The 20,828-nt window shown below is 37.6% G+C and overlaps 1 pseudogene; it reads right to left on the bottom strand.

Annotated features, from left to right (window-relative positions):
* Nucleotides 1-1,452: 1,452 nt before the first annotated feature.
* On the bottom strand, nt 1,453-2,207 carry LOC118838647 (annotated as a pseudogene).
* Nucleotides 2,208-20,828: the final 18,621 nt, after the last annotated feature.

Here is a 20,828-nt window from a genome sequence, read left to right as displayed (position 1 = left end):
CCTATTTACTATATGTGTTTGTTTTACTATATTCATTTATTTTTGTTCTTTTTAGAATGATATGTGTTCATTTTGGGGAGTCAAACCTTACACATAATGCTAGAGCATCATTAAGAAATAGCAATCAGAAGTTTTAGTTGAACCTAAAATTAGATCTATTATGCCCAAATGTGTCCAATGTGTCTGGAAGGCTGCAGGGAACAGGCAATACTTCCATGTAGTGAAAGCAGATTAAAATGTAATTGTCATTTATTTGACAAAATAAATTAAAATATAATAGAACACAAAAAATGTTAATATGTGGTGTTACAAGACAATATGCAAAACCCAGGGATTGTTATCTATGGTTTATTGGTCTATTGGCCCTGTTTCTATTTGACATTACTGGCCTAGACTGATAATATTTAAGTGTGTGTGTGTGTGTGTGTGTGTGTGTGTGTGTGTGTGTGCGCGCGCGTGCCTGCATATGCATATTAAATAAGTATATCTTAAATATGTACCCTTAAATATTATGTATATGTATATACATGTGTGTGTGTGTGCGCACACGCGCTCATGCATGCACATGCACACATGGAGAAAGAGAGAGAGAGGGAGCCCACTACCTTTCTCCATAAAGTGAGAAAAGCAGCTAACTATTGGTCCCAATACTTATATCTTCTTTTGGAAAGAATTTAGTCTTCCTTGAAGAAAGGTGGAGGAAGGAGATACAAGTTTATGTTCTATTTTATTTTGTTTCTTCTCTCTGTGAGTCACTGTGGCTTTTTTTTTTTACTTTGCATGGTATCAAACAGGTGATTTGACCACAGGACCAGAGGCAAGTGCTGGAAAGTCAGTAAGTGGTAAAAAAGATACAAAAAATGGTGATAGATGACTCAAATAAATTATCTCTGTGCTCTTCCATTTTTTAATATGCACTATTTAACTCGCTTTGTTGATTTGTCTGAAGAGTAGAGGAAGATAGTTATATACTAATAGTTCCAGATACAGATGCTCACACAAAACCAGTGCAATAAATCTTTTGATTTATTTTTCTCCATACTTCTCTGCATATTTTCTGATGAATTATTACAGAAAATTGGCATGCACTGAATTTTCTTAGAAGCCTAGTAATCATGGAATATTTTAGAGCAAATATGTGTTTTAAATTAACAGTAAATGGCAACAATGCCTCAAGAATTAAGGTAATTCTAACTTGCCCTCATTTTTGTTGTGTGGTTTTTTTGCACTGAAAATGGATTTTTAATGGTAAATTACAGCTTAAACACAGGGTGGGTAAGGTGACAAGACCTGGATTGTCTGTGGGCTTGCATTGTGTTGATGGTGTTTCTCAGGGGCTGGAGCTCTGGGCCCAATACCAGGTCTTGCCAAGAGGCTCTCAGCCTCAGGTACTGGACATCTGGGAGGGCAGCAAGGCCTTTTTGTTGCAGGGGAAGCAGTAGGGTGACTGCTTTAAACATAGTGTTCCTGTTGCTGCTGTTGCCTCTTGGTGACTGCCTTGCTGGCCAGGTCCTTGGCCTTCTCAGTAGCAGCCAGGGCAGTTTCCTTTGCCTTCTCAGTTGCCTCCTTAGCTGTTTAAACAAGTGTCTTAGAAGGAGCTTCACCTTGCAGTTTGGCCAACATGTACTCAAAGCCTTTGATAGTCTTGGTCACATTGCTTTGAATCTATCTGGGCAAAACTCCCATACAACTCCGGAGACCCCAAACAAACTGAAGGAAATACAGGCCTCCCGTCTGATTTTAGTCCAGCCCCTGTTTTCAGGGTTCACACAGTAAACACATATTTCCTTCACCACCATCAACCAGGCATGCTTCATGTTCCAGGTGAAAGTGGTCATGGTCTGGTTCTGTGGGTCCACGACAGAGTCCTCGAGGATGTACACCGAGTGCGCTACATTAGCAGAAAAGAAGCGCTCCACCCAGAGAGGCATCCTGTTGGTCTTCCTTAAAAGCCTCCTGGACCACAGTTTCTGATCAGGAGTCACCTCGGTGCACAATGTCCTCTATCAGGACATGCTTGCTGTAGGGTTGGAGTAACGCTTCCAGAAGGCAACAAACACTTGGTCCCAGGAGCGCCAGAGCACGCTCTGCCCCAGGAAATACTTCACTATCGTCCTGGTGGGGGTCAGGGTCGGGGCAGTGTCAGGGGGCACATAGCATTGGAGGGTAGGAGAGAGATGGGTAGCGGGGCTTGCATTCTCCATCATCGTCCCAAAGCCGCCGTCGCCGCTGCAGCCATAAGGGGGTGACTCTGTGTTTTTTTTTTTTTTAACTTATTTTCAGTCTCTCTCTTTGGAAGAAAATCCTTCATTCAAACAGTATTCTCTTGCCTGTGGAGTGGCACTAGAGAGTTGAAATTCTGTGGATACTTTAATTGACAAAGATGTAACACTCTAGCCTATAATTCTTCCTAAAGTGCTCAAATCATTTGTATGGTTTGATAGATAAGTGTAGATTCTGGGTCTGTAATTTACTTACTGTGTGGCAAAGTCTCTTAACCAATCTGGGTTTCAGATTCTTCCTCTATAGATGAGAAGATTGGACTAAATGATGACAGAAGTCTTTGAATTGAATTAATGAGAGGAGAATGACTTCCTTTTCCTATTCTCTGTCCTCTTTTACCTAGCTCTGAGAAATAGGCCTGGGGAATTTTTTTTTTAAAATGTATGCTTCTCAGTTTCAGATGTTGGTTATGGTCCCCATCAGACATAGGAGATGGACCCGTGGTGGCAATGGAGTCAAGATACCATGTTTTATAATTCAGATAGCCAGCCTAAGAGAGAAACCTAGGGAAGCCAGGGTACCTGGGACTCAGGCTCTTGGGGGAAGAGAGGGGAAAAAGGAGACATGTTGATCTTAGAACTTTAATTGTCTTTTATAGGAATTGAGCTAAGTGGTAGACCTAATCCCCTCTCCCTTCCCAGAGATTGAGGTGGCAAAGTTGTAGTGGGGCATTACACATCCCATGTATTGGGGCAGTAAGTTTTTATAATTGTGATTATACTTTTGAAGCAAATATTCCTTGGTAAAAGCTAAACCAACTTATAGCGGCTAAATAGAACTGAGGTAAAGGGTTAATGGTTTACCCTGTGTGGGACAAACCACAGGCTCAAAATAAAAAAACAGAGGTGTCTCGGTTTTTCAAAGGTAGAAACAAAACAGAAGCTTTATTTGATCAAGTCTCGCGAGAATTGGGCATCCCCCACTACCAGGGCGGAGATGGTAGTGCAGAGAGGTAAGGGGGAGAAGGCAAGCAAGGGGATATATAACCTTGTACAAACAATTCTAAGAAATTCCACCCCTAGAGGCTGGACCCCTGTCCCTATTTGCTGGGACAGGTGGCCTCACAATCTATCCCAGAATAAGTTTACCCAATACTAGCATAGAAACTACAGAATTACCTTATAGGGAAATTTCAATGTTAAGATGACGGCATCGGAGTAGGCTAGGGGAGGGGGAGAGGGGGAGACCACCTGATTTCCCCGAAAACATATGATTTACAGGAAAACGAAACTTAGGCCTAGTGAGGTCTACATCCTAACTAAATTTGTACTATTTGAGTATTACCTTGCCTGATTTATTCATGGGAAGCTTTCACAATCTTGTATCCCACACAACCCCTTACTTGAGATCTCTCCATATTAGGAAATTCTGCTGTAAAATAAAGAATCCAACTTTGTGACTTTCATGCATTGCTCGTAGTTCTCCCATCTAGGCATAACAATACTAATTCTTCTTCCACGTGACAATCCTTCACATACTTGAAGAAATTGATCAGGTTCCCAATAGCAAAGGGAAAACTTAAGCATTTATATAGTGCCTACTATGTGCCAGGCACTGTGCTAAACATTTAAAAAATATTTATCTTATTTGGTCTACATAACAATCCTGTGAGGTAGGCGCTCTTATTATTCTCATTTTTTTTTTCAGTTAATGAAACTTAGGCAAAAAAGATTAAGTAACTTGCCCAGGGTCACACAGTTAGTGCATGAGGTCATATTTGAACTGTGATCTTCTTAACTCTGAGCCCATCACGATGTCCACTGGACCACCCAGCTGCAACTATACCTTTCTTCTCCAGGATAAACTGTTGTAGTCGGTTCAACTACTATTATTAAGGCCATAGTGTCTGTTCTTATTATCCTGCTGACCCTCAGTTATATGCACTTTAGTCTATCAATACCCTGCCTAAAATGTAGTGCCCAGAACCAAACATAATGAAACAATGGTAAGAACTGAGTAAGAACTGAAACACTGGGTTGCTAATTTCTGCCATAGTCCTAAACTCTGTGTGGATATTCAAAATCATAGTGAAATGGAAAGGGCATTGTTTGAAAGTCAGAAGATCTGTATTCTAATCACCAGGTCAGCAATTTTCTAGTTGTGTGATCTTAGGCAAGACATTTAACATCCCTTGGCATCCATTATCTCATCATTAAAAAATAGGGCTGTACTAAAGGACTCCTAATTTCCCTCCTATTCCTAGGATTATGAGTCTGGATACTGTGATATATAGCATTTAGTGCTTGCCCTGAAGGAAATAAACATTTATAGATTTCTGAAATAGTAAGATAGGGACTGGACCTGTGATTTAATTTCTGTAAAAACCTAGGAAATCTCCTCTACTAATACAGTTTGACACCTTTCTGCAACTGATAATCTTAAAGAGTTGCTTAGACAACTGAGAGGTTAAGGGAATTCCCTAGAGTCACATAGGAATCAGAAGGAGGACTTGAAATTGTGTTTTCCTGATTTCAAAGCCAGGCTTCCATCAAATCTTACCAAACTATAACTTTTTACATAAATACAACTTGTTTGTATTGCTCCTAAAATATTGAACATATATTCTTTCTAACAAAGTTCATGCTTTTGGCATCTATGTGGCAAGAATAAAAGGGGAAAAATCTCATCATTCACAATTTTCGGAAAAACCCAGGGAGTTCAGCCAAATGCACGCCTTGCAAATGCAAATATTTTGTCAACAGCAAACAGTTAGAAGTAGACTGCAGGCTTTGTGTTTCTTTAAAAGAATACTAAAACTAAGCATTTCTTTATTAATTTAGGAAGTAGAATTATGGAATTTATTTTAATCCTATCACTTTACAGTTGAAGTTAATAAGACACAGACCAATTAAGTGATTTTTCTAATGAGACAAAGGTTTTAAACATTAGTCTTATGATCCCCAGTCTAATGTTATGTTTTTGTTTTGTTGTTATTGTTTTTAATCTCTTACCTTATGAAAGGAAATATTCGCTTTTGAGTGCATATGTGGTATTACTATACAAAATATTTTGATTAAATCAGCTGAGTGATCTATTAAAATACTTTAAATTAGTAGAATATAATATACAAGTGGAAGAAATTAGCTAAATGTCTTTTAAAAACTAAATCAGTGGTTTCATTGAATTGAATTACAATTTTATTAGCACAGGTAATAGAAGAGAAGTGATCAGTTCCATGGACAGAGGTTGTGGTAGAGATGTGAATAGATGTGAGTTCCACCTCAGAGCTGAGGTGGAAAATAGCAGTGATATCTAGACTGTACTTGTTACATGCTCTTTTTGTAGGCTGGTATTTCAAGAGAAATTTTATTGGGGGTAATTACAGATGATAGAGGGCACTTAATCATGTTGGTACTTCAATTAAAACAGCCAAGGTCTGTAACTTTTGTTGATCCAGGTCAATTGATGATCTGGGTACATAGGAGAAAAACAAGAACAAATGATTCTCTTGACATGGGATATTGATTGTATTCATTGAGATTCCTGAAAATATCTTTCACTTCTAATTATTTTTGTATCATTTACCTAGTGCACTGACTTTAAAGAAAACAGCCAGGAGTCTATATATTTGGTTTCCTTTTCCCAGATAATAAACATATTATGTCAATGACTGGAGGTTTAACCACGTAAAAGTCTGATAGTGCTACTGTCTTTGTCCTTCAGATTGACTTTTTTAATATAGAAATAATATTTTTTTCCTTTGGGATTAATCATTTTTGTATGACTAATTGCAACCATAGAGTACACCTGACTCCTCCCAGTCTCTGGATCCAATGAGAGTCTAGGCCAGGTGAGGTGGGACAGCTATGTTCGAGCAAAAATATTTGTCAGGTTGAGCACTAAAATATAGATACTACATTAGAGTTTGAAAGAGCTCTTAGCACTTAAATATGTTGTACTAAAACAACATTCAGTTCAATAAGCATTTATTAAGTAACTGTTAAGGGGAAATCACTATTGGATGTTAGAGGGGGACATATCCCCTGACTGAGAAAATTATATTTTACTGGCAAGGGTGGGATGAGAATACAGCAGTTACATTTAATGCAATATAGTTTAAAGTGAGAGAGAATAATAACAATGATGTAGATTAGTAAGGGTTTCTGTAAAAAGTGACACCTAAGTTCTGCTTTCAAGGGAAGGTAAGAATTCTATGAGAAGGTGAGGAGGGTGTGTATTACAGTGATGGGGGCAGTCTGTACATAAGCAAGGAAGTAGAAGTCTAAACACAAGCATGTGAAGGAAAATAACATGAAATAAGTAAAGAAAGACAGGCTAGATTCATATTCTGAAGTGCTTTAAACAATATTTTGAGGATTTTATATTGTATCCTAGAAACAGCATATAGAAATTTGATTATTTGCATAGGAAAATGAAATAATGACACCTATTTTAGGAAAACTATTTCAACAATTTCCTGGAAGATTCAATTCAATTTAAAAAGCATTTTTAAACTCTATGTGCAACTCACTGGTGTGGGCATTCAGGTATGAAAATTAATGAATTTCCTGCCCTCAAAAAGCATAGAATCTATTTCAGTGGATACAGCAACATACAAGGAAGTATAATACACATACAATTAGAAATTTTGAGGAGGTTGTATCACTTTAGCTGAAGAAATCAAGGAAATCTTCATGTAGAAGGGGAGCTCACTAATGAAAAGGAAATGTTAATTTTTCCTTGATTGACTAGCCACTTTTCTCAGCAGTTGATAAAACCAAGTTTTCTCTCCTTAAGCTCCTAATGATTCTTCTGCCTTGTTTTCATAAAGATATCTTTGCCTCCCATTTTGCTGGGAAAAAAGAGATCAGCTTTGAATTCAATCTTGACCTTTTTTGCATACCTATAAAACCTCCATTTTTTCACCTATACTCATTTCCTCAATCTTTGATTAAGATATGGTCCTTCACATTATCAAGGGCAATAGTTTCAGCTAAGCATCAATCCTTTCCCCTTCCATCTCTAAAATCTTGCTCTATCATTAATTTTCTTTTTGCTCTAATCTTCAATATGTCCCACAACATACTGACTTCTATGACTTGTACATATATGTCCAGGTGATTACTCCTTCAAAAACAGAAAGTCTTCATTTGACTCCACTATCCTCTCAATTATTATCCTATATTATTCATTCCTTTTATTGCCAAAGTACCATGAAAAGTAACTTGTACTGTCTCATTCTATTTCCTCACTATCTATCTCCCAGTCTCTTGAAATATGGTTTTTGACCACAAGCATTCCTTGGAAACTGCTGTCTCCAAAGTCAGAAAATTCCTTCTTTTTTAGCCTATTAACTGCTAAATCTCATGAAATTTTCTCAGTCTTCCTTCTGGTCTTGGCCTACAGTGAGAACTTAAATTTATTTCATTCATTAATTTATTAATTATCCTTAACTACTTTCTTTTTGACTTTTGGTATTATTGACTTCCCCTTTCTTCTAGACACTCCATCTTCCCTTAGCTTCTGTGGGATTATGTCCTCAGCCCTTTTCTCAACTATCTTTATACTCTCTTCCTTGGAGATTTCATCATCCCTCTTAGATTGTGTATTATCTTTATGAAGATGATGCTCAAATCTATATGTCCAGCTCTAATCTATCTCCTATAAACAAATCACATGTCATAAAATACCTGCTAAACATTTTCTCTTAGATATCCTGTCTATATCTCAATTTCCAGATGATCAGAATAGATTTCCCCATGTTAAATTTATACCTCTGCCAAACTTATCTGTTTCTGTTAAAGATATCACTATCCTCCTAGTCCTTCACTTCCACAGCCTTGGGGTCATCCTTAAATGTACCCTTTCTTGTAGCCCTGATTTTGAATCATTTCTTAAATATCTTTGATTCTCCCTTCTTAATACCTACATCTCTCACTTAATACTCACATCTATCACTTTTTCTTCAGTCACATTAATATCACTCTAATGTATATCTTCATCATTTATAGCCAAAGCTACTATATGTTTCCTAAGTCATCTCCCTATTTCCAGGTTCACCTTTCTACAATGCATCCCACACAGAGCTTTCAAAATAATCTTTCTTAGGCACAAATCTAGTGATTACTCTTTTGGTGAAAAAATTTCAGTGGTTTCCCATCACCTATTTGATAAAATTCAAACTCTTTTTTTGACAGTTTTTTTTATTTTATTTTACCAGAACACAAATACCAAATAGAAAAAAGAAACATAAACTTAAATATTGAAACTTAAATGTAAAGTAAGAAAGAAAAAAAAGCATGTCATGTGCATAGCAGAACATAGGAAAGGATTCAAAATATGTAACAATAAACTTTCATTTCAAGAAAGCCTGTATGATAAATAATACACCTTGTCTTGTGAATTGTTCATCTTTTCTGTGCTTCTTTGTGTTTTCTTTTGTTCTCTGCTGTGCACTTTTTAACTTTGTTCTTTTTCCCCTCCCCCCAGAAGGCTACAATATAATTTAGATTTGTTTCTTGATAAATACATACACATACAGATATGTACATACACTTATACATATATACATGTGTATATAGATGTATACTTTCCCAAGCATACTCTACTCCTGCTTTGTTTTTTTTTTTTATATTTGTACATATCTTTTGTTTCCTATCCCTGATGCCTCCTCTACTTTACTTCTACCTGCTACATCGCCTTCCTATTACTTGCCTACACCTCCTCCTCCACCAACCACCCTGTGATCCTAATACTTGCCTTCCCCCCTCCAAGGATCCCTTCCCTATCCTCCCATTCCCATTGATCTGAACTCCCTTTTCCTATTCCCTCATTCTTCCCTCTAAAAATCCCTCCCTTGTCCTACTCTCTTCCTTGTCCTCTCCCCCCTCACTATACCCCTACCATTTTATTTCTTCTAAATTTAGAAGACTTTTATACTCTTCTAAATATATATATGTATTGTTCCCTCTTAAACCCATTCCTGATGAAAGTAGGTTACCAGAACTATGAGCCCTCTTCCTCCATCTAAATCCTCTGTATCCTTTCTTCTTCTTGCACCTCTTTTGTATAAAATAGTTACTGTTTTTAGCTGTTTCTAAATGGTTTTACTTTTTAAATTCACATCATAGTCAGGTTTATCCCCCTCTTTCTTATGAGATCAACAATTATTAATAAGAATGTTAGACCTACATTTAACATTTTATGTTATGTAAAAGGTAAACAGTCTGTTCTTATGAATCCCTTATAGTCAGTCTTTGGTATGTACCTTATGTTTCTCTTGGTTCTTGTGTGTTGAATCTTCTATTAAGTTGGGGATTCTTTTTAACAAAGTCTTGAAAGTCTGAGGGTTTGTCAAATGTCCATTTTTTCATTCAAAATAATGCTGAAATTTGAAGGGTATGATATTTTCGGCTAAAGGCCCAGGACTTTTGCTCTTCAATATGTTGTGTTCCAAGACCTGCAGTACTTTAATGTCTCTGCTGCTAGGCTTGGGTAATTCTAACTGTGGCACCATCATATTTAAATTGTTTTAAACTTAATGCTTTTACTATTTTATCCTTGAGCTGGGGGTTTCAGAATTTGACTCTGATATTCCTATGAGTTTTCCTCATAGGATCTCTTTTAAGTGGTGTTCGATGGATTTTCTCTATTTGTACTTCCCTTCCTTTTTCTAATGCTTCAGGACAATTTAATTATTTCTTGTATTGTTGTATCAAGATCCTTTTTTGATCATAACTTTCAGATATTCTGATTATTTTTATATATTCACTTCTTGATTTATTCTCCAAACCTGTTGTTTTTCTTGTAAGATGTTTCACTTTCTCTTCTATTTTTTCATTGTTCATGTTTTATTTAATTATTTCTTGATCTTTTATAATTTCACTTGCTTCACTTTGCCCAATTCTAATTTTCAAGGTGTCATTTTCCTCCTTGAGATTCTGTATCTCCTTTTCTAATTGGTTAACCTTCCTTTCATAACTTTCTTGTTTTTCTTGCATTGTTTGTTTCTATTTATTTATTTATTTATTTATTTTAGTTTTTCCTCCATCTCTGTCATTTGATATTTAAAGTCTTTTTTAAGATCTCCTATAAATTCTTTTTGGGCAAGTGATCATTCCACATTGCTCTTTGGGGGTTTCTTTACTTCAATATACTCCTCTGCAGTTGAACCCGGGTCATCTCTATTCCTGTAATAGGTCTCTATGAATGGCTTCTTTCTCCTTTGCCTGTGCAATTTGTGTGTGTGTGTGTGGTAATGACTTGATTTTTGTAATACCTCTAGCCCTGGGGTATGGGAAATGGTGCTTCTTGCCCCAAATCTTCAGTTTTCTCCTCTAGCCTGGAACCAAAGCCAAACTTCCAACCTCCTGTAAGTGCCCACAGTCAGGGGCTTTCTACCCCACAGCACTCAACAAGCATGTGTTGGTTCCTTCTTGCCCCCACTGCTTTTCGGAGCACATCTGGGTCTGGCATTCCTCATCAGCAGAGGTTCCTGCAATCTTCCTGGCCTCAAACACAGGACTTCCCTCATTATCCCAGGGTGAAAAGTTCCAGGGGCTGGGGCCTAGATAGTCTCTCAAACCAACTACCTCTGGGGCTTGCCGCTAGTCATTTAAGCAGCTTGCCACTTGTTGAAATGGAACCTAACCTGGAGGTGTTTACTCCCAGCAGAGACCAAACCTGGTCCTGGGATTTTTCTTCAGATCTTCTCAAACTGTCTGAGGAAGATCCTGGTTGTGCCCCTATTTTTCTTTGTCTCCACCCACACTTTGTTTGTCCTAAGGTGCTATTTTAACTCTTTTGTGGGGGAAAATCTTGAGAGCTTGGAATTTTCTGACCTACTCTGCCTTCTTCCCAGAATCCTCTCCCAAATTCAAACTCTCTAGGATGGAATTAAAGGTCTTTAATATATATATATATATTTGTTTATGGTAACTTTTAAAATTTTAAGCAAATACAAAATAAGAAAAGAAAAAAGAAGCAAGCTTAAATACTAAAACTAAAGTAATGCAAAATAAGAAAAGAAAAATCATTGCCATGTGCAGAGCAGAAGGTGAGAGAGGATTCAAAATATACAGGAATAAATTCAAGGTCTTTTTAATCTAGCTCTTACCTATCTTTTCAGTATCATTTCAACTTTATTCTCTCCACAAACACCATGTTCTAGCAAAACTGTATCATGAGTCTGTCTCCTCCCCCAATCCTCACCATATACTATCTGCTACCTCAGCAAATTCGCTGAAGCCATTTCTCATGCCTAGAATGTACTTTTTCCTCTTCTCTGGATCTCAGATTATTTATCTTCCTTCAAAAATCAACTCATGTTCTTGATCTGCCCATTTCTAGCACTGTCTACCTCTCTAAGTTACCTTGAAGTTAAGCACATTTATATGTGTAATGTTTTCCTGCCCATGTCCTCTCCATAAAATTCCAGTTCCTTGATGAAAAGGACTTCTCGTATCTCTATACTCCCAAGCAAGAACAGTGCCTTTCATTTAAAAGATCCTTAGTAAATATTTGTTTCTTATTCAATCGAATTGAAGTTAGCATATGAACTGAAATTTTACAGAAGGAAAGAATTTCAACAAGTGAATACACCAAGGAAGTATATTCTAGGTATGAGGGGGTTGTAAAGATCAGTGTCATAGGTGTAAGGGAGAAGAATGGAAGGGCATTATGCAATTTTCTCCTAATTTGGTCTAAACATAAATTATGTGAAAAGGAGAAATGGGAAATAAGTTTGGAAAAACAAGTTGAAACTAGAATATGATAATTCTTGAATATGAGACTAAGCATTTTGTATTTCACTCTATATCCAATGAGGAGTCACCAAGGTTTTCAATCAGCACATTAAACTAGTCAGACATTTGCATTAGGAGGATTATAATGGGATGTGTTTATAGATTTTATTGAAGGAATTAGCTTTTTTCAGTAAAACAAATTTAGAAACTCTTTTGTTTGCCTACATAAGAATCAAGGCGAGCCACAACTAAGATTGTGGTGTTCTGAGTATGTTGGGGGTTGGGGTAGGGGTGAGGAAGAACTGAAGAATCATGGAATTTGAATTGATAGGGTGTGGCACCTGATAAGATGTGGATTATGAATAAGAGGGGAGGAAAAAAACAAAAATATTTCAAGCTCTGAGTCAGGATTGTAGTATGAACAGAAATAGAAATCTTCCAAGCAGGAGTCAACCCTCAAAATGACTGACAAGCATATTAAGTAATAAGTATGGAGATGCAATGTTATCAGAAATGTAGCTGTGATACAGGGTGATGTAATGGAAAGAACATTGGACAAGGAAACACAAAGTTTGGATCTAAGTCTAGTTTTGTAGCTAGCTATTCACATGACCTTGAATAATATTCCCCATGAATCTTTAAGTTTCATTTTTTTTATTTGTAAAATAGAGAAATAGTACATGGCTTGAGTGTCTTGTATGGTTGTTGTGAGTATAGCCTTTATAAAACCTGAGTATCTTTGTCCCAACTCCCATTCACATTGATATAAAGTCCTTGAGTCTATTTCTCACCCTCAGGTTTCTAGGGGAACATACACAGGTTTTAGGGTGCTTCTGTATTGTCTTTGGCCCAAAGATCATTCCAATATTATCTCCTTAATATGAATCACTGATATCCCTTATATGAATTAATATCAAATTACTTTTACAAAGAGATAGTTACTGAGAATATATAACAAGAACAAAAAGCATGAAAACAGTCTCCAGAGTTGGGATACTCTCTCCCTTATGTCATCTTGGTCCCTGGGATAGAGGAGATCATATTCTGAGGCATTTTTGCAAAGCATTTACCACACTAAGCTCAATTTTGAATGTTATAAAGCTGATCAAGGAATCACTATTGATTCTTCTTTGTGGTCTTCAGGTTACTTTTAAACTGGACCAAGCAGGTGGGTTGGGAATTTATTCCTCAACAGGTTTGATTGTCCATAAAATCTATGGTAGACTGAAACTCTCAGATTTCTGACAACCTGGTCATCTGATTTTCAATGATCACATCAACTCTCTATTCAGATACTCTACCTAAGAGCAGAAAAGAATACACATAATAGAAACAGATGCAGTATCAGGCCCATGTGTTCATGGGCCATATGGCTGCAATCCTAGTGGGGAGATAAAAGCCCAGGTCTCTGTCCCCACACAGAATCTCACAATATTCCTCACTTGAACTTGATCAGGCAGGGCAAAAATATGGCCACATCATTTCACTAGCAACCATTATAACATTCTCAGTTCCAGCTCAACAACCAATAAAAGGTCTACCTCACATGGTAGGCAGATGAAACAGTTATGTGCATGCTCTGAGTTTTTTGTGGCTAATATGTGATCAGAGAATGTTTCACATGCTCATAAGTACTGGGTTCAGTACAAAGAGTTGCAATGACTTTCCTGGTTTCTCATACTTATTTAGTGGCAGTAAAGTCTAGAGTTAATTTTGTAATCACACAAAAAAAGTTACTAAACAGTTTGAGGCACTATGTATAGACAAGGGATTACAAATAGCTTCACCACCTAGACAGATTTTTAAGTGTCTAGATAGTTTCTTGTTACTATGTTCTCTTATTTCTTTGCCACTTTTCCATTCCTTTTAAGCACCAATAATGAATATAATTGCATTCTATAAATCTTAAACATGAACTAAATCATGTATTGAACTGAAGATGTCAGGGCACTGGGGATTCATCTGAACTCTCCCAACATTCCCCTTCAAACAACTTAAAAATAACCCCTCAAATCAAATTTCAGAATAATAGAGGGAAGAATATATATACAGACATTCAGGTCGGCAAAGAAATGTATCTTACCCAATAGGGAAACAGGAGGGGAAGGAGAGAAGAGATATGACACAGGGTGATGAAAGGGAGGGCAGAGTATGGGAGGCGGTGGTCAGGGCAAAACAGATTTTTGAGGAGGGACAGGACAAAAAGAGAGAGAGAAGAAGAAAGAGAATAAAATATGATGGAGGGAAATACATAGTAGTAATCATATCTGTGAATGTGAATGGGATGAGCTAATCCATAAAACAAAGCTCATAGTTGAATAGATAAGAAACCAAGATCCAATAATATGTTGCATACAAGGGAAAGACTTGAAACAGAAAGACATACCTAGGGGTAGCAATCATAGTCTCAAACAAAACAAAAGCAAAAACAGACCTAATTAAAAGAAATAATTGAGAAATGACAGTCTGCTAAAAAAAAGTGCCATAGAAAATGAAGTTATGTTTTAAAAAATTACAGCAAGTTTCTTTGATAAAGACTTCATTTCTCAGATATACAGGAACTGAGTCAAATTTGTAATTTAAAAAAAAAGAAAGAAAAGAGAAAAAGAGGGGGAGAGCCATTTCCTAATTGATAAATGGTCAAGGGATATGAACAGGCAGTTTTCAGAAAAAGAACACAGAATAAAAATTATCTATAGTCACATTTTAAAAGTCTTCTAAATCATTATTGATTAGAGAAAGGCAAATTGAAACAACTCTGAGATACCACGTCATACCTATCAGAAATGACAAATGCAGGAGGGGATAAGAGAAAATAGGTTCTGGTGATGTTGTTCATTCTTTGTTTTCAAAGTGAACCAATGGAGGGGGGCAGAGCCAAGATGGTGTCTGGAAAGCAGGCCCTGGCCTAAAGCTCTCCCCCAGGACTCTCCAAACACCTATAAAAATGGCTCTGAACAAATTCTAGAACTGCAGAACCCACAAAATAGCTGAGGGAAGCAGGGCTTCAGCCCAGGACAGCCTGGATGGTTGCTGGGTAAGGTCTATACCACAGAGCTGGGAGAGGAGCAGAGCAGAGCCCAGGGTGGTCTGCACCTGGACCAACCAGACCAGGAGCCAGGCGGAACAGGCCCCAGCACCCTGAATCAATGAGCTGTGGCAGTTATCAGACTTCTCAACCCACAAACTCCAAAGAGAACAGAGAAGGTTAGTGGGAAAATACTTCTGGGACAGAGTGAAAGGAGTTCACAGTTCGGGTACCACCTTAGGGTCAGTGGAGGTGGTGCAGCTTTGAAGACAGAACTACAGCTGCAGTTGCTTCTGACCCCAGGCCCAGCTGCTGGGAGGAATTAAGTGGCTGATCAGAGTGGTAGTGCAGAGCCTGCTTGGATCTGGGTCAAGGTCCAGGTTAGTGGTTCTTGGGGAAGGAGTAGTGCTGGTGTGGCAGAGCTTGCTGTGTAGAAAAATCTCTGTAAACAACAGCACAGCCCCTCAAGCTTGGAATAAAGTACTCTATACTCTACAAGCAGTCATACCCTGAAGAAAAACTCAAGGGTCAAGCAGTTGACTGGGTACATGGCCAGGCAGCAAAAACAGACTCAGATTCAGATTCAGACTCAGACTTTGGAATCTTTCTTGGGTGACAAAGAACACCAAAATACACAGCCAGAAGAAGTCAACAAAGTCAAAGAGCTAACATCAAAAGCCTTCAAGAAAAACATGAACTAGTCTCAGGCCATGGAAGAGCTCAGAAAGGATTTGGAAAAGCAAGTTAGAGAAGTAGAGGAAAAATTGGGAAGAGAAATGAGAGAGATGCAGGAAAACCATAAAAAAACAAGTCAATGACTTGCTAAAGGAGACCCCTAAAATACTGAAGAAAATAACACCTTTAAAAATAGATTAACTCAAATGGCAAAAGAGCAAAAGCCAATAAGGAGAAGAATGCCTTGAGAGGCAGAATTAACCAAATGGAAAAGGAGGTCCAAAAGACCACTGAAGAGAATATTACCTTAAACATTAGTTTGGAGCAAGTGGAAGGTGGGGACTTTATGATAAATCAAGATATTATAAAACAGAACCAAAGGAATGAAAAATGGAAGATAATGTGAAATATCTCATTGGAAAAACCACTGACCTGGAAAATAGATCCAGGAGAGATAATTTAAAAATTATTGGACTACCAGCAAGCCATGATCTAAAAAAGGGCCTAGATATCATATTTCAAGAAATTTTCAAGGAGAATTGCCCTGATATTTTAGAGCCACAGGGTAAAATGGAATTTGAAAGAATCCACCGATTGCCTCCTGAAAAAGATCCTGAAAAGAAAACTCCTAGGAATATTGTCACCAAATTCCAGAGCTCCCAGATGACGGAGAAAATACTGCAAGCACCCAGAAAGAAACAATTAGAGTATTGTGGAAACATAATCAGAATAATACAAGATCTAGCAGCTTCTACATTAAGGGATCAAAGGGCTTGGAATATGATATTCCAGAGGTCCATGGAGCTAGAATTAAAACCAAGAATCACCTACTCATCAAAACTGAGTATCATGCTCCAAGGCAAAATATGGATTTTCAATAAAATAGAGGACTTTCAAGCTTTCTCAGGGAAAAGACCAGAGCTGAATAAAACATTTGACTTGCAAACACAAGAATCAAGAGAAGCATGAAAAGGTAAACAAGAAAATCATAAGGGACTTATTAAAGTTGAACTGTTTTGTTTACATTCCTACATGGAAAGATGATGTGTATAATTCATGAGACCTCAGTATTAGGGTAGCTGAAGGGAATATACATACATAGATACATACATATATACATACATACATATATATATATATACATACATATATATACACACACACAGAGACAGAGACAGAGACAGAGAGGGCACAGGGTGAGTTAAATATGAAGGGATTATATCTAAAAAAAAATCAAATTAAGTGATGAGAGAGGAATATATTGTCAGAGGGAGAAAGGGAGAGATAAAATGGAGTAAATTATCTCACATAAAAGTGTCAAGAAAAAGCAGTTCTGTAGGAAGGGAAGAGGGGGCAGGTGAGGGGGAATGAGTGAATCTTGGTCATATCGGATTTGACCTGAGGAGGTAATAACATACACACTCAATTGGGTATCTTACCCCACAGGAAAGAAGGAGGAAGGAGATGGGGGGGGACGATAGAAGGGAGGGCAGATAGGGGGAGGAGGTAATGAAAAGCAAACACTTTTGAAAAGGGACATGGTCAAGGGAGAAAATTGAACAAAGTGGGATAGGATAGGAAGAAGCAAAATATAGTTAGTCTTTCACAACATGAGTATTGTGGAAGGGTTTTACATAATGATAAACATGTGGCTTATGTTGAATTGCTTGCCTTCTGGGAGTGGGGAAGAGGAGAGAGAATTTGGAACTCAAAGTTTTAAAAGCAGATGTTCAAAAAAAGTTTTTGCATGCAACTAGGAAATAAGATATACAGGCAATGGGGCATAGAAATCTATCCTGCCCTACAAGAAAGTAAGGGAAAAGGGGATGGGGAGCAAGGGAGGGCTGACTGGGGAACAGGGCAATCAAAATATATGCCATCTTGGAGTGGGGGGGAGGGTAGAAATGGGGAGAAAATTTGTAATTCAAACTCTTGTGAAAATCAATGCTGAAAACTAAAAATATTAAATAAAATAAAAAAACTAAAAAGAAAAAACAAAGTGAACCAATGATATTATGACTGATGTCTTGACTTGCACATTGCATTGAAGTGAGGCAGAGTTGCAGAAAGTCATCAGCCTCTCTCCCTCTTCCTGAGTCACTGAAGTCTAGTGATAGGACAAAAGTCAAGATGACTAGCAATGGCCTGGAATTAAGTGGATAACCTTGGCATCTTTGATGCCTGACCAAGCTCTAAGTACTCCACAGTATCTGCTTCAGCCACCTTGATGGCCATTGGAATATATTTTTTCATCTACAGGGTAGACATTCCCCTAAATCACTGACAGGTTTGAGGCCTATCAGTTATCCTCAACCTGGCAGAAGTTTGTAGTCTGTAGAGTCTGTAGAGATTGTTTACTAGAGTGTGGCCACTGAGCATGCTACAGCTTTATTGAGTCATAGGTGAGTTGTGTGAAGGTGGATACTAAAGGTGAATGAGCAGCCCTGAAAAGGGCTTAGCAAGACCTCACACCAAAAATTCTAGTCCTCTATGAACACCTCATACCATTCTGGAGAATAGTCTGGAATTATGCCTAAAGGACATAACTGTGCCCAGAGGATGAAACTGTGCACACCCTTTAATCCAGCAATACCACTACTAGGTCTGTTCCCCAAAGGGCCTATGGAGGCCTCTGACTTATAGTTCTACCATAAGGGTTTATTGCATTCATGAAAGGGAAAGAAACTTCAGGTTTCTAAGAGAGAAACCTCCTTTTACATTGGATCATCACCATGGGTTACTACTAAGCATAGTAGAAGAGGAAAAGTTCAGATTTTTTATATTTCTTTTAGGATTTTGTCCCTTTCTTCCACCCACCCACCCTTCTTCCTGCCCAGCCTCAGGGTCACAAAGTAGATCCTCTGTTATTGAAATATTGCTATTTGTCAAATCTGTTGGAGTGTTGAATATTCCTCCATTCAGTCATGCAGTCCCTTTCTCCAACTCTCATGAAAAGAAATTACACTGCTGCTTCTCCATGACTATGGTTAAGAACTTGGGATCAAGGTATTTTGTAGGAGCTTCCCCTATCACCTCCTTTATGATAGAGGTCTTTTCGTGAGGTACCATTCTCTTCCTGCTCTTTGTGATTAGGAGAATTCACCACTATGTTTCCTTTCCATCTCTTTGGCTATGTACATGAGAACCCATGAAGCTAATATTCTGTTCTGAGGCTGACATCAGTGTTTTCCAGGAGAAGGATGAATGCACAAACTTCCCTCCCCACTATTCATTGAGATGAATTTCTGTACTTTTTAATGGCAAGTGTTCACTCTCATTGACTATCCAAATATGGTTCTAGGTCTCTCCAACAGAATCTATATTTTCTTCCTTATGGATACAATAAAAAGAGGTAGTCCACAAGCACAATAGCTTAAACCAGTCATATCACACCTACATAATGAGACTTAATCCCTCGCTCTTCAATAAGGAACAAATGGACTGACAAAGACTTAGCTCTGGGAGATATCTTTAATTCTTTCAAGGAATTGCCAATAATTACATCTTTGTCCTCTATAAAGAGATGTGATCAGGGTCTTAAACAATGGTCCCATCCCCTTAACATAATCACACTGATAAAACTATTTCATAATTAATCTCTGCATATAAATTCCCATTATCAGAGGAAATGGGTGCTAGGATAGGCACCAAGATACTCTGGCAGGGACAGAAGAAATAGAGAAAAGTGGAAAATATAATTAGGGACTCCCTATGGTAGATCTCCAAACATGGAGAAATGAAAAAAAAAATATCAGGAATCAAAATCATCAGGAAACTTAATGCTTCCACCCAAGAGTTAGAGATTAAGTTTAGAAATCAGTGGGGTAAAGCATAAGGATGAATGTTAATGTGTCCTAGGACAGTGGGAATTCCAGAGAAGCTGCTTAAGAGCAACAAGATCTAAGACCCAGGCCTAAATGATTTACAAAGTCAAACAGGAATGTCACACATTTGTGGTTTGGCTAGTTCCTCACCAAAAGCTGTTCTTTTCTCAGTCTGGTGATTGCCTGTGATGTGGATCAGTGCCCATTAAGTGGGGAGCTGAGATGGCTGCCAACACATTTATCATAAATTATCATACATCTGTCAGGCATGTTCTTTTCCTTCTGTCTTTTTTCCCCTTGAATGTGAATTGCATGTAACTTGAAACATGTTACTTTTCATCATACTTATAGAGAATTAACTTTTTCAGAGCTATTCTTGGAATCATTGGGGAAAGAGTGGGAAATTAGTGGTGATATAATTAGGTCATATGATTTTATCATCTAGGGAGAACTTCCTGAGTAGACATTTCCCCTACAATTTATAGGCTTTGAATTGTCTGGGATACTGAGAGATTGAATGCCTTGGTGGTAGAAAAATACATGTTAGAGGTTTGACTTGAACCTAAGACTTCTTATTATCAACGCTGGCCTTCTAATCCCTATGCTACACTATCACTCTGGGTGGGGCATAATCTCATTGATGGCAGGGGCTATTTCACCTTTTTCTTTGTGTCTCCAGTGCCTAGCACAGTGTTTAGCATATAATCGGTGTTTTAAAAAAAATGTTTGTTGGTTAATTAGAGTCCTGTATGGTGATAAAATCATAGATGTTCATCTAGACAGCTCCCTAGAGCCTAAAATGAAAAAGCCTATAATGGAAAGAATAATCTTGTCATTCAAACAACTAATTTTACAGATGAGGAAACTGAGGCTCAGAGAAGTAAATTGACTTGCCTAGGGTCATACATCTAAAAAGTGTCTGAGTCAGGGTTCCAATTTGGAACGTGGGACTGGGTATCAGAAATGCAGAGTACTATGTCCTTCCTTTATTACTAAGTAGCTAAATAACCTTAGACAAGTTACTTAATATGTCTAGGGCTCATTTTTTTTTCATTTTTAAAATAAGGAGGTTGGCCAAAATTATCTCTATTGTCTTTACCAGCTCTGATATTTTTGGATTCTTTTCCCCAAACTACAAACGTCAGATGTTAAGAGGGTCACACCCTCTTGAATTAAATGTTGCCAACAGTTTTTTTTTTTTTTTAAATAACTAGGCACTTGGGATGTGAGTCTGGGTAACAACAATACTACCATTGTCCCCATTTTTATAATCATAGATTAAGAGTTGGAATGGAATTTAGAAATCATGTGTTTCTAGTTTTTAATTTTATAGAT

The sequence above is a fragment of the Trichosurus vulpecula genome, chromosome 1 (assembly GCF_011100635.1).
Source record: "Trichosurus vulpecula isolate mTriVul1 chromosome 1, mTriVul1.pri, whole genome shotgun sequence".
In the NCBI taxonomy this organism is placed as follows: Eukaryota; Metazoa; Chordata; class Mammalia; order Diprotodontia; family Phalangeridae; genus Trichosurus; species Trichosurus vulpecula.
Note: the sequence above shows the minus strand (reverse complement) of the source record. Positions and strands in the feature narration are given on the sequence as shown.